The 14,049-nt window shown below is 43.9% G+C and overlaps 1 long non-coding RNA gene across 3 annotated transcripts in view; it reads left to right on the top strand.

Annotated features, from left to right (window-relative positions):
- The window catches only part of LOC307176558, a 215,624-nt gene that overhangs the window by 184,987 nt on the left and 16,588 nt on the right, over positions 1-14,049 (top strand). The window lies entirely within an intron of this gene.

Here is a 14,049-nt window from a genome sequence, read left to right as displayed (position 1 = left end):
TGTATTAATAGTTATTCTTGGTTGAGATAAATAGTATTACGTACTGTAGACCAAGTATTTCTGGTTCATACTGTCTGTGGTGTCAATGCATTTGAAACAAGTGGTCTCCTGCTTTACTGATTCAGTTGTGAGTAAATAATAAACATATCTGATTGTGATGTATATCGGCTACATTATGTAAGTTTACAAGCAGAATGACCACATGGCTGTTCATGAAAAGTTAAATTTGAGCCCCTTTTCTTTCTTTTCACCAGAAAGCAACTTAAATTCAATAAAAACTCTATTGCCTGTTTTCAGAGAGCAAGGAAATGATACAGAAGAATTAATTTTAAACATACCGTATAATGATTGTGTTTGTTCGTCGTTTCTGTTAGCACAGACAGATGTTTTGGACACAGATACCTTCCCTCCACTTGCAGTGTACTTATAGCTGTGTCTATACAACCAGTGGGAGAATTTCTGGGCAGCCCATCAACTTAACCCATTCAGATGTTGGAAGACCAGTATTTCAGGGTCCTTGGGGAATCATCTGTAATCAGTTAACCTCATTGGTCCCTCCCAAACGTTGTGCCCACGGTGGTCTGAGGTCCGTTCTGGCAGCCTGCGTGCTGAAGCCCTCTCTCCAGAGCACCTCCCAGTGCAGCACGAGTGTGAATCGATCCTACACTTGAATCCGTGCCTCCTCTCTTATGTCACTTACGGTAGAGAAGGGTTGAAACATTTCAGAAGTGGGAAAGGATTTTCAGTCCACAGAACTGGATGACCCATCTCAACCTTTAAAAAATTCTTCAGGGCTTCCCTGGTGGCGCAGTGGTTTAGAGTCCGCCTGCCGATGCAGGGGACACGGGTTCGTGCTCCGGTGCGGGAGGATCCCACATGCCGCGGAGCGGCTGGGCCCGTGGTCCATGGCCGCTGAGCCTGCGCGTCCGGAGCCTGTGCTCCACGGCGGGAGGGACCACAGCGGTGAGAGGCCCGCGTACTGCAAAAAAAAAAACACAAAAAACCCCCAAATTCTTCAACATGTGATGGAGTTGGTAGGTTGAATGTGACGAGTCTTGTTTGTTTTTAATCACTTGAAAGTTAATAGCATGTCCACGGGAGAAATGACTAAGGTCAGTTGGCTTTGACGAGAGCTGGGAAATATGCATAATGGGGTTTGAAAGCAATAAATGTGTTTTTGTAGAAAGGGTGGTTGCCATTTGCATATCGCTAATAGTAATTATAATGATCATAATAAGGACGGTTTTTCACCACGTGTTGTGTGCCGGGCCCCATGCTGGGCGCCTTACCTGCTCTGTTGCTGTATTCACAAAAACGCACATTTATAGTTAAGAAAACTGAGGCTCAGAGAGGCTAAGAAATTTGTCCGAGGCCACAGAGCTTCAAGGGTAAAGGAAGGATATGAATCCAGGGTTTCCGGAGTCTATGCCTGTCTCCTTCCCTGCACGGGACTAACTTTGATGCCTACCTGGATATGAGGGAAATGGTATGTAATATGTTAATGTCACTAAGGTTTTAGTCCTACAATTAAGACATAAAGCTTCCTGTTTAAAATTACGTGGGGGACTTCCCTGGCGGTCCAGTGGTTAAGACTACATGCTTCCAAGGCAGGGGCGCAGGTTCGATCCCTGATCGGGGAACTAAGAACCAACATGCCACGTGGTGCAGACAGAAAGTAAAAAAATAAAATAAAATAAAGTAAAATAAAATAAAAGGACATTCTATTAGACAACAGTAAGTGTTTTAAAAAAATAAAATAAGATTACATGGTTTGTGACTATCAACGTGGTCCTACCTACAGGAACGAGGCCTGCTTTTATTCTATTCAGTTCTCTTCTTCCCTAAGCATTTCCCCCGTTTGGCGCCAAGGCCATCCCCCAGAGGCACATGGCAATATTTGAATGCAAAGAGGTGAGGGCACCCTTATTGTGCAGAGATTTTCCCTTCCTTTACTATTTTAAACTTCCTGTTATATACTTACATCGGTATAAACTTCCTGTTATATACTTACATCAGTATATAATGGTCTCATAAATATTAGCTAAATGGCCGCTTTTGCCTCCTGTTTTTAAAACATCTGATTTCAGCTGAGATTTTTTCATTCAACTGTAACATGTTCTTACTGTTCACTTTCAGTTGTGAAGATTTCTGGATGTTCATGTGATTTCCTCAAAGCTTCTCTGTTTCTGTGGGGTTAATGATTAAGAAATGTGCACGTCTTGATATATGTGTGTACGTTCGTGTAGGTGTGCGTGTATACATCTATATATGCATATATACGTTCAAGAACGTGAACTTCGCAACAGGACTAAAAACATCATAGAAAACCATCATGTTTCCAACAGTCCTAAGGTTAGCAGGTAATCTTTTACTCCATTTGATTAAAACTTTCAGCTACCAAGATATTTGTATTGTTTCCAGTAGAAAGAGTTATCCTGTAACAATGACAGTTCAGTTACTTTACCAGAATCCTTAGTCAAGGCTAATTATCCAGGTAGGGGCTATCCTGGGTTTTGTTTCCTTTTATCCCTGTAACTCTGTTTCTTTGTGTCAGTCACGTTTGTTTCTTGGCGGTAAAGGGGGCTGTCTTCCCTCTTGGTACCTGGAGGCAGAGGGGGTGATGGGAAGAGCACCTCCTTTCCCAGAGGCCTAAAGGGAACAGTCATGTTCAGTAGGGAAAAATTCCTCCACTGACTTGGCAGGCAGGAACAGTCTTGGAGTCCTCCAGAATTTAAAGCAGGATTTAAACACGTGTAAAAGAGAAAATGAGAAATAAATAAAAGTATTTTGGAGACGTCGTAAACATTTTGTTTTTAGAGAACTACTTACTCCATTATTAAAATAATGATTAACTTTATTTCATGATAGTATATACATCATATGAAATTAGGACAACTTACCATTTCAAATTTAAAATACATACTAAGTAAGTGACTGCGATGGTGTTTTATTAAACAACGTTTATGTTTCCACTTTGATTATATGCCTGGTGTAATGAAGGAACAGACTGCTTTCTTGTCCCCTTTAAAAAATGGAATAATTATTGGATGGTTTTTTTTTTTTTTTTTTTTTGCGGTAGGCGGGCCTCTCACTGTTGTGGCCTCTCCCGTTGCGGAGCACAGGCTCCGGACGCACAGGCTCAGCGGCCATGGCTCACGGGCCCAGCCGCTCCGCGGCATGTGGGATCTTCCCGGACCAGGGCACGAACCCGCGTCCCCTGCATCGGCAGGCGGACTCTCAACCACTGCGCCACCAGGGAAGCCCCTGTTGGATGGTTTTGATATCTGGTTGGAATCTTAAAATCTGGTTGGAACTTTTAGAATCATCAGACATAGTTTATATACATCAAGGAAGTAAAAACACGGTTGGAATTAGCAAACAGATCTACTGGCCTCTGGCAAACAATGCAGAAAAAATTACTGGTAATTTCGACTAGGGATCCTCAAAATTGAAATATTTAAAAGGCATACAGATCATCTGAGATTCTTATTAAAATGCAGATTCTGGGCTTCCCTGGCGGCGCAGTGGTTGAGAGTCCGCCTGCCGATGCAGGGGACGCGGGTTCGTGCCCCGGTCCGGGAGGATCCCACATGCCGTGGAGCGGCTGGGCCCGTGAGCCATGGCCGCTGAGCCTGCGCGTCCGGGGCCTGTGCTCCGCAACGGGAGAGGCCACAACAGTGAGAGGCCCGCGTACCGCAAAAAAAAAAAAAAAAAAAAGCAGATTCTGCTTCAGGAGGTCTGGGGCGTTGCTAAAGTTCTAGCAAGTTTCCAGGTGACGCTGATGGTGATGCTGACAGTGTGTAGCCAATACTTTGAGTCACAAGGCTAATTGTCACGCCTTTAGCGTTCTTTAAAAAAAGTATATATATATAAACCTCTGATAAGGATAAATAATTTTTTAAATAATAATTATAAATACACACTTAAGTTATATAAATATAATTATATAATATATAATACAAATAAAATACAATACACATTTAAATTATAATATATTAAATATATATTATATATATATATTTAAAGTGTTTATTCTTGTCAGAAGTTAAAAGGTAACTAGTCTGTGTTTAATGGATATGAACTTTGAACTTTTCCTAGAATTTCTCAGGATCTAGTAAAGACTTTTTCCTTGTTAGTGTTCTCACTTTTTGAAATTCGGATTACCGTTACCTTAGGGTAATTCTTTCAGAACTTAATATAACAATGCAATATATACATGAGTATACATGGCAACAAAGGTTTTCGTCTCCATATTTTCAAGAAGGATAGTTTTCCCTATGACACATGGGGTTTGTATTTGGGGGGCTGTGTGTGCCTGCATGATTTCATCTTGAAATAACTGAGATGAAAACTTTTGTTCTCTGTGTCCTACAATTCAACTGAACTGATCCTAGAGCAACCCTTTTCTAGCCAGGCAAATCAGAGAAATTTTAAATATCTCACCTTGATTTTTGACATTTATCTGTAATCTTCTGTTATTTTCAGCATTAAAAACGCTATTAATGTTAACAGTTATGATGGTCATTACATCCACTGTACTTCTTTTCGGCCCAAGGACGTAAGAGTATTTTTTTTTCCGATAGAAGTATGTTAAAGTACATAGTTAAAGTGGATTTTGATAGATAACTTAAATATCTCCACAGTATAAAATATTTACAGAAGAAATCTAAGAATTTTTTAATCATAAAAATTCAAATAATAGCATCAAAGCACCAGGGAACAAATTTTCAATTGAAAATAAGTTTGGAGCAGAAATGAAAGCACTTCCTAGGGCACAGATTTCCCTAGTAATTGACTACAATTACAAGTAGTGTATTTTAAAAGGAAAAAAGAACATCTTAATGGCATTCTCTGAAAGGTAACAGAAGTCTAGGTTACTGAGCTGAAACCTAAGGGAAAATTGGTTTGATCCAACTCTATCCTTACTCCTTCCAGGATCCTTTTGAAATAGGAGCAGATTTATTCTTGGATGCTATAGAATCTGACAATCGGAAGGAAATTTACAGAGTGGAATCTTCTATGTCGAATCTAAATCTTCCAAGTCAGGGTGTCTTTGGAAACTAGAGTCCCGCACTTACCCTCAAAGCTTAGTAGCATTTTAATATCCCTAATCACAGTCTTCCTTATGACACTCTAATTCTGCTTACCTTGGCCCAGCCCTGGAGATGCAGAGAAGGCCCTAGTCACAGTCAACATTTATACATTGCAAATATCCATTAAACGGCATTCTCTTCTTCTTCAAACAGTGTTATCCCAGTGACTTAAATCATTTTTCCGGATTGATTTCATTTTATATCCTTTTGATCCTTTTCCTTTTGAGCCTTTTTTCCATGTCATCTACCATTTCTCTGCAGCCTCTTCAACTCTAGTAATCAAAACTGGGCTCCAGTGGCCCACTAAATGTGGAACTTCTTGAGGCAGAACGACTGATTACCCTCTGCATCTGCTGGCCGAGTGGCCATGGGCCTTCAAGCACGGGGCCCAACCAGAAGCATCAGCATCTCCTGGGAACATGTTAAAATGCAGCATCTCAGGCCTCAGCCCAGACCTACTGACTCAGAAACTTGGGACGTGAGGCCCTGCAGTCTGACTTTTAACAGGCCCCCCAGAGGGTTCTGATGCACACTTGAGTTTGAGAACCATGCCATTCAGCTCTGACCAAATCCCGACCTCGTTCCGACATAACTAAGGGCGTTAAGATCTCATCAGGCCTAGGACCCCACTGGCTTTCCTGCTGCCTGTGCCCTGTTGGATGATTCTGGTTTGTGGTGTGCTGCCTTGCACTAATTACTGTGGCACTTGTCGCTTCTTTGGGGGGTTATTTTCTAATTCGTCAAGGTCAGTTGAACTTCTGCCCCTTCCAGCAGGGCCGTTCCACTGTCGTGCACCACGTGTGTCGTGCTGGATGGCAGTCTAATGGATGTAGAGACAATTCAGTGAGAGGGGAAAAGTCCAGCCAGACCTCCTGCTTGGCATCGTAGAGACTAGTCTGGTGCTTTTCCTGTACGTGACCTATCTGTGAACCTTCCAGAATATTCCACAGGCAAGGCGGTGGTCCGGCCACGCATCATCTGTCTATCCGCACCCACCATCTCCGGCCGTGGGACTTGCTACTCACACCCACACGTGCATGTACACAGCACACCCTCGCCCCTCCTCTCTCACTGTACGTACCTCCACCTTCCTTCTCCGTTGCCCAGGTCTGAAGTCGTCGGTGGGGACGCCCAGAGGGTGAGGGCTTCGAAGGTGGTTGACTGTGTGTCTGACCCTCAGGCTGGTTCAGTGGTGCCAGGACAAGAACACGGACGTGATTACACAGGGAGCGCGGTTCCTACGATATAGGCTGGCGGTCACCTCACCCCCCGCCCCCAGTACACACACCAACCTCCTCATCCTGTTGCTTACAGTCCAGAAAGGTCAGGAAAGAAGAGCAATAGTCAGGTATTGAGCAGGACTCCTGTGGGTTCTAGGGACTGCCTGGAGGCTGGAGCCAAGCTGCATCTGGTGACTCAGCAGAGTAGGATGTCATTTCCACGGGTGTGTACCCTTCCAAATCACTGCATTGATTTGGTCACTTTTCTTTAGGAACGTTTGAAGCTATGAGAACATAATCTATTTTAAAGATCAAAAAATGATTATTAAAGACACTCTGCCTTTGTCAGTTCAAGATCCAGTGTAAGAAGCAGCACATCCTGCAATAAAGGACACAGAGGCGCTTTGCCCCCCGAGGAGGCTTTGGGACAAAGGCGGCTGCTCTCCCAGCCCAGTGACCAAACACTTCACAGATGTGGATGCACAGGAGAATCTGGCTTGTTTTCAAGTGAAAATCTAGGTATTTTTGAAACATCTGAATCCAGAGTTTATGACTGAAGTTAAGTGAAAACACTGGTCTCGCAGCCCCCAGTGCTACCCCAGGGACCTCGCTCCCTCTGAATGTTTCCACCCCGTGGGAAGGTTGTCCTGGGACAGGGGCTTCCTCTCAGCCCTCCCACCCTCAACAAACTTAACCTTGTAAACAGGCTCCACCCGGGGTGAGAAGCAGAGCCGGCCCTGGTTCAGGCTGTTCTCATTCAAAAGCCATCGCTCTGCGTTTAGGTCATTGCTTTAGTTCTGGGACAGGTGACAAATCCTGAGAGGTCTTTTCATTTTTGAAAAGTGAAGCTTATTTCACTCTATCCCACCCTGCTGTTGGTGTGAAGATGGTTTCTTCCATCTCTCAGGCTTGGTTTCCCCTCTAGTTACTGGCCAGCTCTTACTGACTTCCTCCAGGAAGCCCCCCTGGGTTGAAGAGGTTTGGGAAAGAAAACCTATCGGCCTCCGTGTGCCTGCCTCTACCTGCAGACCTACCAGAGTGACAGGGCTTGAGTCAGCAGTGTTGACCGTAGCTACCATTTCTATTGGAGTAAAAATAGGTTTATGATTGTAAGAGGGAAGATGTCAATCAATGGCTACGTAGTCTTCATGAATACAATGATTGGGAACACGGGCTCTGGACACAGACCACCTGGGTTCACATCATTTCCGATTGCCGGCTTTGGGGTGCATTACACAACCTCTCTGAACCGCTGTGTCCTGGTTTTATGAAATGAGCATGACCTAGAAACCCACCACACGGCCTGGTGATATGGGACACAGGAAGCGTTTAGCATGTAGCGCTTTGCACAGACCTACTTGGATGTTATTTTGCATTAGTATTATTATTAGTGCTGCTGCTAATGGGTGTATTGACTTACTCATTCTTTTTTTTTTTTTGGCTGCGTTGGGTCTTCGTTGCTGCGTGCGGGCTTTCTCTAGTTGCGGCGAGCGGGGGCTACTCTTCGTTGTGGTGCACAGGCTTCTCATTGCGGTGGCTTCTCTTGTTGTGGAGCACAGGCTCTAGGTGTGCGAGCTCAGTAGTTGTGTTGTGCGGGCTCAGTAGTTGTGGCTCACAGGCTTAGTTGCTCTGCAGCATGTGGGATCTTCCTGGACCAGGGCTCGAACCCGTGTCCCCTGCAGTTGGCAGGCGGATTCTTAACCACTGTGTCACCAGGGAAGCCCCGACTTACTCATTCTTCATACCCTTGAAGGTGGTATTTGAAAACTAGCCTTCAAAGGGGGGATGCTTACACATCGCAGGTTGAGAGCCAGTCCTACAAGGCTCCTCCTTCTGTGGACCCTGGTGCTCTGCTCTGCATGTCCTGGAGCTCAACACACTTCTGGGCCCAAATCGTCCAACAATTTATTCGCTTAATAAGTGACGCTGCATTTCAGAAGTCATTGCATTTTCAACACAGGCGCTATGATGTTTGCATGCCCAAAACATCAGTACAAAACTTAACAGATGCACTAGTCAATGCCGTTCTTTGTCACAGCAGGGCTGGCAAGCTCGGAAGAGGGATTTGCAAATTTGCAATTACAGGAATATAGGTAAATTGAAGAAACTCTCAAAATATGCTAACCAACAAAAACAGAATTTTTTTAAAAAGCAGGACAGCTGCTTTCTTAGTTCTCCTGAGGGAGAAAAGCACAGATTGTCTATTTTCCAGTCAGCCAAGTTTACAGGCTTTCTAAGAAGATGGTCTATATATTTGATAAAAGATTTCACTGAAAACGATGGATTTGGCAGTTCATTTCAGTATAGCAGTCAACTGACTCATAGAACTTGAGACCCAAGAATAATAATCCTTACGTCAAGCAACATCTAGTAAGAGGATATTCAGTGGAGTGTGTGTGTGTGTGCGTGTGTGTGTGTGTGTGTAACCTATGTAGTCTCATTTTAGGTTTTGAAACAGTTTGAGAAACTGTTGAGGATATATAAAATCAAGCTTGATTTTTCTGCAAAAGGTATGAAATAAAATGGGAATAGGACAAAACTGAAGCATTCAAGAACACATACTCAGTTTTTCCAAACGTGTTTTTATATACTTTTAAAAGCATACAATTCCATAATTAGTGAGTTATTCTTAATGTCAGTGTTACATATTTTGGATTGTATAATTTTGTTTGGTAAATATTTAGAACTATCAAATCTAAACAGTTACTATTAAAAGCTGTATCGGGCTTCCCTGGTGGCACAGTGGTTGAGAGTCCGCCTGCCGATGCAGGGGACACGGGTTCGTGCCCCGGTCCGGGAAGATCCCACATGCCGCGGGGCGGCTGGGCCCGTGAGCCGTGGCCGCTGAGCCTGCGCGTCCGGAGCCTGTGCTCCGCAACGGGAGAGGCCACAACAGTGAGAGGCCTGCGTACCGCAAAAAAAAAAAAAAAAAAAAAAAAAAAAAGTTGTATCACTGGTTACTTAAGAGAAGTAAAGTAAAATAACCATCAGCCCTATTTCTGTTTATTCCTATGTGTGTCTATTTTGATCACCTAGAGAAACTCTGGAGCGGGGCTGTCTGACGGAACTTTCTGTGGCAATGGGGAAGTTCCGTGTGTGCTATTCAGTACGGTAACTGCCAGGCTTGTGTGACTACTGAGCATTTGAAATGTGGCTAGTGAGACTGAGGAGCTGAATTTTTTATTTTGTTTCATTTCAATCGATTTAAATGAAATTTAACAAGCCTTGTGACTCTTAGCTACTGTACTGCACAGCACATATCTAGAGATGCACTACTTCTCTCACGGAGACAACCACAAGAAAGACGAGTTCCTTTGGGTTTGTTGGATTTAGGATTCAGCCGAGGCAGGGAATGCCCAGGATCCCGGGATGGATGTAGAGAAGGGTCACCCAGAGAGCTTCCTAGAGCGATGGGTCTCGGGGGCGTGGAGTCGGATTTACCGAGAACAGTTCTCCATGGGTCAGTCCTTTGGGGTTGATAGCAACTCATGGGGCCGTGAAGGATGCACACATACCCCCCAAGCCAGCCCCAGACACCCAAGCCAGCCCCCCGGCTTCCCACCCACAGGATCTGTTTGCTGTGCGTGGCGTCAGTTCAGACCCCTCCCTGTGGGTCCATCTCCCGCCTCACAACTTCCTGAGTGTGGACGCTGAGGTCTGGGTCAGATCCGAGCCCCCAGGTTTACTGGCTGCCGCACCGTCTCGGGCCAGGTGTCCTGTGCTAAGGTGGTTGGTTTGTGCCTGCCGTTGGGGACGCCTGTCCGAGTCCTGGGCTCTCGCTTTCTGCCTGCGCCGCCTCGGGTGAGTCATTTCACTTCTGTAAGCACAAACGTCCTCCTCTGTGAGATGCTGCTCTTGAGATCACGGAGATACAGTGGCATCCCTGACGGACTCCCAAGGGGGCTGTTGTTATTACTGTGAACGAGAATCTTCCTGAGTGTCAGCATAAGCAAGTGTCCCCTAACCTAAAAAAAGTCAGATATTATTTCCCAAACGGGTGAAGCAAGCCTAGAGAGATGAAGGGCGGCATCCACAATCACAGGACTCGGAGTGGGTTGGCCCACCTCCCGCTTCCCAGCACAGGGCTCTTCGTCTGAGGCTGGTCTAAAGTGATGGAGCAGAGGAAACTTAGCAGATTTCAGTGAGACTCTTGTCACACTAAAGAAGTGGAAGTCCTGGTTCATTGACTGACACTTCAGAAAATTCAGAAAAGCACAAAGTAGGACTCATACATCTATCATTCCTTTTTTTTTTTTTTTTCTGGTACGTGGGCCTCTCACTGCTGTGGCCTCTCCCGTTGCGGAGCACAGGCTCCGGACTCGCAGGCTCAGCGGCCATGGCTCACGGGCCCAGCCGCTCCGCAGCATGTGGGATCTTCCTGGACCGGGGCACGAACCCGTGTCCCCTGCATCGGCAGGCGGACTCTCAACCACTGCGCCACCAGGGAAGCCCCGTCTATCATTCTTCTACCCATTGATAACGACTTGGAGTAGTTGTGTATTTTCTTTCATTATTCATGAATGCTTCTCTAAAACCTCAGCTCATGCTGTTGTAAGTGATGATCGCTAACACGTACAGGGCCCGGCGCAGTGCTGAGCGCCTCACCTGCATTCTGTTGTAGACCATAATTTGTTAACATGCTGTTTTGTCACTTCATGTATGGTGAACACATTTCCACAGGCAAGGCCTGGTCTCTGACCACATGCATACTTTTTAGTGACTCTATAGAATTATATCGGATGCAAATACTGTTGTTATTTAACCAGTCCTCTTTTTATTGATTATCTAGCCAATTTCCAGTTTTATTATTGGAAACACACTTTAAGGAATAGCCCCGAACGCACATTTGCCCACATCTAGGCTTTTTCTCTAAAAATCCTAGAAGTGGGGGAGTTCCCTGGAGGTCCAGGGGTTAGGATTCAGTGCTTTCATTGCTGTGGCCTGGGGTTCAATCCCTGGTCAGGGAACTAAGATCCCACAAGATGTGGAGCGTGGCAAAAATATAAACAAACACTACATAACTTAGTATTGTTCGTCTTTCATTTGTATAAAAAATAATATGATGCTATTTGCATCCTTTAAAAAAACAAAGTAATTAATTGAACAAATCCTAGAAGAGGAATTACTGCATCAAACTTCCAAACTGCCCTCCAGGTAACAATTCACAATCCTACCATCAATTCGTGCAGATGTCCTCAGTAGCTTCGATTTTATTCTACGTATGTTTGCACACATGACGAAGCCAGGATGATTCGGATGATTCTGCTGAGTGAGTGACGGCCTGGTAGGTCATACCCCAATGGTACAGTGGGCTCCATCTCAACCCAGAGGCACAAAGAGGAGAGATGTAAGACTCCAGGCAAATGGGGAAGGAGGGCTGAGGACGACCTCGCCCCTCCCCTTGGCACCGGTTGCATTTCTGTTAGTCGATGCGCCCATTTGGGGACACCATATTTGGAAATGGTTACAGATAAATTGGAATAAATTCAGTTTAAAAAGTGATTAAAGGGTCCGGAAATAGAGTCGATGAGGAAAGATGAAAAGAATTGGATTATCTGTCCTGGAGGAAAGGAGGCCAATTAGTGACCTAATTACTACCTTAAAGTTATAAAGAACTTGAAAGAGAGCGTTTTCTTCAGTATGAATGGAGTATTGAATAAGAAGGATAGATCATATTAAAACTGGATTTTTTCCAGTTGGATACAATGAAAAGGCTTTCAATGCATTATCTCATTTAATTTTTTTTTTTTTTTACATCTTTCTTGGAGTATAATTGCTTTCTTGGAGTATAATTGTGTTAGTTTCTGCTTTATAACAAAGTGAATCAGTTATACATAAACATATGTCCCCATATCTCTTCCCTCTTGCATCTCCCTCCCTCCCACCCTCCCTATCCCACCCCTCTAGGTGGTCACAAAGCACCGAGCTGATCTCCCTGTGCTATGCGGCTGCTTCCCACTAGCTATTTTACGTTTGGTAGTGTATATATGTCCATGCCACTCTCTCACTTTGTCACAGCTTACCCTTCCCCCTCCCCATATCCTCAAGTCCATTCTCTAGTAGGTCTGTGTCTTTATTCCTGTCTTACCCCTAGGTTCTTCATGACATTTTTTTTCTTAAATTCCGTATATATGTGTTAGCATACGGTGTTTGTCTTTCTCTTTCTGACTTACTTCACTCTGTATGACAGACTCTACGTCCATCCACCTCATTACAAATAGCTCAATTTCATTTCGTCTTATGGCTGAGTAATATTCCATTGTATATATGTGCCACATCTTCTTTATCCATTCATCCGATGATGGACACTTAGGTTGTTTCCATCTCCTGGCTATTGTAAATAGAGCTGCAATGAACAGTTTGGTACATGACTTTTCTTTTTAACTATTTATATTTTATTTTATTTTTTAACATCTTTATTGGAGTATAATTGCTTTACAATGGTGTGTTAGTTTCTGTTTTATAGCAAAGTGAATCAGTTATACATATACATATGTCCCCATATCTCTTCCCTCTTGCATCTCCCACCCTCCCTATCCCACCCCTCTACGTGGTCACAAAGCACCGAGCTGATCTCCCTGTGCTATGTGGCTGCTTCCCACTATACCACATAATCTTTATTTTTTTAACATCTTTATTGGAGTATAATTGCTTTACAATGGTGTGTTACTTTCTGCTTTACAACAAAATTAATCAGTTATATATATACATATGTTCCCATATCTCTTCTCTCTTGTGTCTCCCTCCCTCCCACCCTCCCTATCCCACCCTTCCAGGCGGTCACAAAGCACCGAGCTGATCTCCCTGTGCTATGTGGCTGCTTCCCACTAGCTATCTATCTTACGTTTGGTAGTGTATATATGTCCATGCCTCTCTCTCGCTTTGTCACAGCTTACCCTTCCCCGTCCCCATATCCTCAAGTCCATTCTCTAGTAGGTCTGTGTCTATTCCTGTCTTACCCCTAGGTTCTTCATGACATTTTTTTCCTTAAATTCCATATATATGTATTAGCATACGGTATTTGTCTCTCTCTTTCTGACTTCACTCTGTATGACAGACTCTAGGTCTATCCACCTCATTACAAATAGCTCAATTTCGTTTCTTTTTATGGCTGAGTAATATTCCATTGTATATATGTGCCACATCTTCTTTATCCATTCATCCAATGATGGACACTTAGGCTGTTTCCATCTCCGGGCTATTGTAAATAGAGCTGCAATGAACATTTTGGTACATGACTCTTTTTGAATTATAGTTTTCTCAGGGTATATGCCCAGTAGTGCGATTGCTGGGCCATATGGTAGTTCTATTTGTAGTTTTTTTAAGGAACCTCCATACTGTTCTCCATAGTGGCTGTACCAATTTACATTCCCACCAGCAGTGCAAGAACGTTCCCTTTTCTCTACACCTTCTCCAGCATTTATTGTTCCTAGATTTTTTGATGATGGCCATTCTGACGGGTGTGAGATGATATCTCATTGTAGTTTTGATTTGCATTTCTCTAATGATTAATGATGTTGAGCATTCTTTCATGTGTTTGTTGGCAGTCTGTATATCTTCTTTGGAGAAATGTCTCTTTAGGTCTTCTGCCCATTTTTGGATTGGGTTGTTTGTTTTTTTGTTACTGAGCTGCATGAGCTGCTTGTAAATTTTGGAAATTAATCCTTTGTCAGTTGCTTCATTTGCAAATATTTTCTCTCATTCTGAGGGTTGTCTTTTGGTCTTGTTTATGGTTT

Source organism: Stenella coeruleoalba, assembly GCF_951394435.1.
Source record: "Stenella coeruleoalba genome assembly, chromosome: 18".
Taxonomy (NCBI): domain Eukaryota; kingdom Metazoa; phylum Chordata; class Mammalia; order Artiodactyla; family Delphinidae; genus Stenella; species Stenella coeruleoalba.
Note: the sequence above shows the minus strand (reverse complement) of the source record. Positions and strands in the feature narration are given on the sequence as shown.